The following is a 6,488-nucleotide window of genomic DNA, read 5'->3' as shown; positions in this document are numbered from 1 at the left end:
CCCCCAAATAAACAACTGCTTCCTCAAGCCACCTGTCCCCACCAAAACAGCCAGCTGCCCACTCAGGCTGTCTCCAGCCAAAGTCAGGGCGCCAGGGGCCTTGGGAAGGGGCAAGAGGTGGCTGCCCTCACAGGGTGGCAGAGCTTCCTGGCTCAAGGCAGAGTCAGAAGGCTAGGTTCCCTCCCTTCTCCCCAGTCCTAGGGTTCTGCTTTTGCTGTTCCAAGTCAGGGCTCTCTGCCCTCCACCTACCCACCTGCCTCAGTATCACCTGATTGGAGTCATCACCCTGTTCCCTGTAACCCTCAGTCATTTACTGTGGCAAAATATACACCACATAGTTTTCTTTTTTCATTTTAGCCATTCTTAAGAGTACAATTGTCAACCTGCCTCATGCAGTTTCTCATGTGTTGGGACCCCCCCCCCCCAATCATAAAATTATTTGCGTTGCTACTTCATTACTATCAGTTTGCTACTGTTATGAATCAGCCAACCCCTATGAAAGGGTCGTTCGACCCCCAAAGGGGTCGCGACCCACAGGTTGAGAACTGCTGGTCTATACAAACCCAAACGCCAAACCCACGACCATCGAGTCCATTTTGATCCGTCACAACCTTCCAGGAGTAAAATGAGTCTATGGGCGGCATAGAGGTTACCTGTTGAGCTATGTGCGGAAGGTCAGCAGTTTGAAACCACCAGCCGCTACACAGGAGAAAGACAGGGTTTTCTACTCCTGTAAGGTCTGTGAGACTCAGCGGCAGTTCGACCCTGTCTCACAGGATCTGTGAGATGGCATTGGCTGGACCACAGTTTGTGGTTTGTTGTTTATTTTGATACAGTTTCTTTTTGTTTGTTTGTTTGTTTGCTTGCTGGTTTTTATAAATCATTTTATTGGGGGCTCTTACAGTCCTTATAACAATCCATACATCTGTTGATAACAGTTTCTGAGGCGGCCGTGGGGGAAAAGGTGTTTTAAGGAAACAAACTACCTCATCTTTCTCCCATGGAGCAGTTGATGGGTGGGGTAGTTAGTTTATTGTGCCAACCTGGCCGATAAACACATGTGGGGTTAATTGAAGGGCAGAGGGATAAATGGCTCAGTGAGCCTCGCCTTTCGAATTTTCGGGTCTCTTGCTTTCTGATGGTCAGACCAGGGCGCAGTTGCCTTAGTCAGTTCCCGGCTTCAGCTGGCAAGGCTCACTTCCTGCAAGATAGCCCCAAGGAGAAGCCGCATGGACCTACCCCAATGCAGCCCTGGGTCCTGGAGCACCTGTGTGGAGATCCCTGCTAGCACTGAGATGCTTACACGTTCACCAACTCGGCTTTCCTCCTGTAGTCGGCATCATTGCGTGTGTTTTATGAGATAGAGGAGGACTTTGTGGACTGGTGTCGGACATATGGGTTAATGGGTTAATGTTGGACTTGTGGGCTTGGGCAGCACTGGGTTGGGATGTTTTCTTGATGCGCACTTACCCTTTATATAAAACTCTCTCTTATACATGAGTTTCTCTAAAGTTCAAGACTCACGCGTGGGTTTGAACAACTGACCTTGTGGTTAGCAGTGCAATGCTAGCAGCACAATGTACCACAGAATGAAAGGCCACCAGTGCAGCCACAGTGTCAGTCCATCTGGTTGAGGTCTTCCTCTTTTGCACGGACCCTCTGCTTTACCCAGCGTGAAATCCTTCTCTAGGGACTGGTCTTTCCAGAAATCATATCCAAGGGATACGAGAAGAAGTTTCACCATCTCCACGTCTAGGGAGACACTCTTCTGGAAGCCCGTGGTGCTTTGGGTATTCTTTGACAGCACCATCCTTCAAATGCATCAATGACTCGCTGTTTTTCTTATGTGCACAGGTGATTGAAATATGGTGCACCTGAGACTTCAATGCGGTATATTTGCTCTTTAACACTTTAAAGAGGTCTTGTTCAGCAGATCTGCTCATTGTATTATGTCTTTTGATTTCTTGACTGCTTCTTCCATCAACATCGATTGTGGATCCAAGTAAAATGAAATCCTGACCATGTTTATCATGTTATCCGTTAGTGTTAGTCCGGGTTAACGAGAGAAACAAATCCAGAGACACTCACGTGTGTAATAGAGCACTTGCTATCAAAGAGTAATTGTATCTTAAGAAAACATCCCGGCCCAGTCCAGATCAAGTTCATAAATCCGCTATTAGCTCATATGTCCGATACCAGTCTGTAAATCCCTCTTCAGACTCACGCAACACATGCAATGATGCCGAATGCAGGAAGATCACAGGCCAGTGTGTGGAAAGTCTTGTGGATCCAGTGGCAGTGGAAGCATCTCAGTGCTGGTGTGGGTCTCCACGTGGCTCCCCCAGCTCCAAGGCTCTGGCTGCCACCAGCATAGCTCCAGGGGACTTGTCAACAGGAATGTCTCACAGGGAGATGAAGCAGAGAGGGAGTGTGTATCCTGCCTCTGTGAGCTATTTATCTCTATAGTGCCTCCAACTGAGTTCACCAAGCTGCGACCTGATTGACAGGCTAAACTCCTCCCCTTCACTCTTAATAGTCTCAAGTTGACACCAGATGATGTAACTACTACACTATTGGTCCAGTTGTGGGGAATTTTTTTTTTTACATTGAATTGTAATCCATACTGAGGGCCATAGTCTTTGATCTTCAAGTCTTGTTCTCTTTCTGCCAGCCAGGTTGTGCCATCTGCATATCAACGAGGATGCTGGGCTTTTCTTCATAGGGTCCAGCCTCAGAGTTTCTTGGCACCCCTCTCCTGATTTTGAACCATGCAGTATCCCCTTGTCCTGTTCTAACAACGGCCTCTTGCTCTGTGTGCAGGTTCCGCCTGACCACAATGAAGTGCTCTGGGATCCCCACTCTTCTCGGTGTTGATCACAGTGTGCTGTGGTGCACACAGTCAAAGCCTTTGCATAGTCAATAAAACACAAGTAAACCACTTTTTGTTGTTCTCTACTGTCAGTCAAGTTCCATTTGATGTCTACAGTCCTACCCTCATTCTATGGCTTCTTCTGAAGCCAGCTGGAATTTCCCACAGCTCCTGTCCATTGACTGCTATCATGTTCAAATGCTCTTCAGCAAAACGTTACTTGCATGTGATGTGAGTGATATTGTTCAGGCTCACCTTTCTTCTGGACGGGGGCTCTTTCAGTTGGTCGGTCAGGTAATTGTCTTAAAAATGTCTTGGCCTAGCACTGAATCAGAGTTTTGAAACATTTTGATGTGTATTCCATCAATTTCTGAGTCTTGCTTTTCATTAATGCCTCCCACGCACTTTCTCCCCTCAGTGCCCCCAATTCTTGCTCATGCCCTCCTTCTTTGAATGACTGAATACCAACCAATTTTTTTTTTGGGGGGGGTGAGTTAGTTAATTGTGCCAGCCTGGCCGATAATCACATGTGGTGCTGGTTGAAAGGCAGAGGGATAAATGGGTGGTGAAGCCTCGCCTTTCTAGTTCTCGGGTCTCTTGTTTTGTGATGGTCGCACCAGGGTGCAGCTGCCTTAGCAGTTCCCTGCTTCAGCTTGCAAGATGGATTTCCTACAAGACATCCCCAAGGAGAAGCCGCATGGATCTATCCCGATGCAGCCCTGGGTGCTGGAGCAGCCATGTGGAGACCCCTGCCAGTGCTGAGATGCTTACACGTTCACTGACTCAGCTTTCCTCCTGCAGTCGGCATTATTGCCTCTGTTTTGTGAGGTGAAGGACTTTGTGGACTGGTGTTGGGTATGGGTTAATGTTGGACTTGTGGGCTTGGGCAGCATTGGGTTGGGATGTTTTCGTGATGCACCTTTTCTTTACATAAAACTCTCTCTTATATATGAGTTGCTGTGGATTTGTTTCTCCAAAGTACCTAGACTAATACAGGGGGGTACAGTATGTACATGTAGAAACACCAACAAAATCAAGATAAAGAACATCTTTGTCACTCTAGAAGTTCTTATCTCCCCTCCTTGTCTACCACTCCAGAGGAAGCCACACTTCTGTCTCATAAATGTAATATTTTGGGTCTGTTTCGTGATTGTTTGGCATTGATGTATATGAGATCCAGCCATGTGGTTATATGCACCAGGGGCTTGTGCTTATTTTTTTGTTTGTTTTTTTGGGTTTTTAAAAATCATTTTATTGGGGGCTCATACAACGCTTACTTATCACAATCCGTACATCCCTCCATTGTGTCGAGCACATTTGTATATTTGTTGTCATCATCATGAGTCTTTCTGTCAATATAAGAACTCATTTCTCTTAGGACAATGATGAGGAGTAGAAAGGTTAGGTGATAGGACAGATGCAGGCTTAACTTCATTTAAAAACTGCCAACTAGTTCTTCACAGGAGCCGTACCATTTTATTCGGCCACAGGAGTGTGTGAACGTGCCAGCTGCTCTACCTCTGTGTCAACACTTGGTATTGTCTTCTTCACTTTAGCCCATTCTCTATACGGCCAGCTTTTTGTGGTTCTTATGTTCAATTCCCATCATTGACTCCTAGGTGGCTTGTGGGCCACCCACCTGAGTCTCTGTGCCAGCCCTGGCCTCTCTCCAGTCCACCCTACACCAGGACTGGGGACCTGCTCTCCTTTGCTCTCGGCTCACCAAGGGTAAAAGCTGAGGTCTTAATGGGCCCTCCTGTGCCCTCTCGGTTCTGCCCCACTGTCCTGCCTTCTGCTTCAAGAACCAGGCAGACAGCCTCCCACGCCCGCCTCCACAATTGCCCAGCTGTGTTCCCTCCTTCTCATCCCAGATCAAGAGAGGCTGTGGGTTCGGCACTGGACTGCTAACCCTGAGACCAGTGGTTCAACCCCACCAGTCGCTCCTCAGGAGAAAGATGAGGCTGCCTGCTCGCATAAAGGTGGGCAGTCTCAGAAGCCCCTTCTCGGGTTGCTCTGAGGGGGGAATGAGGAGCCTCAGCTCAGATGTCCCCTTGTCAGGGAGACCTGCCCTGGCCCCCGATGCCTGCCGCCCACCCCTGCTGCAGCGTTCTCCCCAGCACCGACCACCATCTATCACCCCAGGCGGGGCGTCTGTGGGTGCTCTCTTCCTTGCTGGCATCAGCACCCCAGCACGGGGTCTCCTTTTGTTCACGGGTACATCCCCGTGCCTCGCACTTAACAAAGGTGGGCGAACAATGGGAAATACTGCGGTGACAGCTAACACAGCAGGAGAAACGTTGTTTGAGGTAAAATTCACAGAACATGGAATTAACTATTGTTTCGTCTTTATATATCTATATCTCAAGCGCTATATATACATATATATAGATCTATCAAGACATTTGCCACTTCAATGTAAAATTAACCATTTTAAAGGGGAGCATTCAGTGGCATTTAGTACCTTCATGACATGATGCACAACCCCCCCAAATATTGTCATCACCCCAGAAGGAAGCCTCATCCCCATTAAGCAGTCACTCTACCCCCTAAAGAGCCCTTGTGGCGTTGTGGTCACTCACTGGGCTGCCCACCAGCAGGCCAGCAGTTCAAAACCTCCAGCTTCCTCAGGGAAAAAGATGGGGCTTCCTACGCCCACAAACAAGTAGCCTTGGAAACTCGCAGGGGCCCTTCTGCCCTGCCTAGAGAGTTCTGAGTCCGCACCGACTGCATGGCAGGGAGCTGTTGTCTTCATTGTTGTTGTTATTGTTGTTGTTGTGTGTGTGTGTGTGTTCCTGTCCCCGGCACTCCACAACACCTGGGAACCACTGTTCTACTTGCTCACTCTATGAATTTAGCTAGTTTAGGCATTTCGTATAAATGGAATCACACCAGAGGTCACCTCTTATAACTGCTTTCTTTCCCTTTTCAGGTTTTATTTTAAGAGTGAGCCGCATAGGGCATGAATCGGTCCTTCCTCCCTTTGGGTGGCAGGGTACCATCCCGTCACATGGCCACCCACGTTGCTAGCCACTCAGCCGTGGATGGGTGGTGTCCACCGTCTAGCTATTGCAGACAGCACTGCTATGGACATCAGGAACAACGTGCTCGCGCACCTGTTTTTAGGTCTTTGGGGCACATGCCTAGGAGTGGAATTGCTGAGGCAGATGGCAGGTTGATGCCGGACACTGAGACCCTGCCAAAGACCTCTCCACCAGGTAGCACCGTGGCATCTCCACAGTCATGTGGACACAGTCTCATCAGCCTTGAAGGTGACTTTAATGCCCTCTCTCTTTCTCTCTGAGCTTCTTTCCAACCCCCTCCCAACCCAGAGTCTTGCTACATCCACGATTCTCTCTACAGCCTACAGTCAAATGGCCCCTCCTTACTCAAAATCACGAGCGAGACCAGGCTGATTCGTTGGACAGAGACAGATGGGACCCCCGAGACTATGGCCCTTAGTCACCCTTTAGGACCGGAACTGAACTCACCTCCACATTAGGAAATCAGTCGTTTAAGACCAAAGGGCAGCATTGAGCCCAGGACAATGCATAGAAGGATCGGAAAGAAGGAAGAATGGTGTGAGGGTAGGGGTTAGGGGAGGGGCGGGACCCAACCTATC

The sequence above is a fragment of the Echinops telfairi genome, unplaced genomic scaffold (assembly GCF_000313985.2).
Source record: "Echinops telfairi isolate 266 unplaced genomic scaffold, ASM31398v2 ScPeMD7_22;HRSCAF=79, whole genome shotgun sequence".
NCBI lineage: Eukaryota > Metazoa > Chordata > Mammalia > Afrosoricida > Tenrecidae > Echinops > Echinops telfairi.
This window is presented reverse-complemented; position numbering follows the sequence as displayed.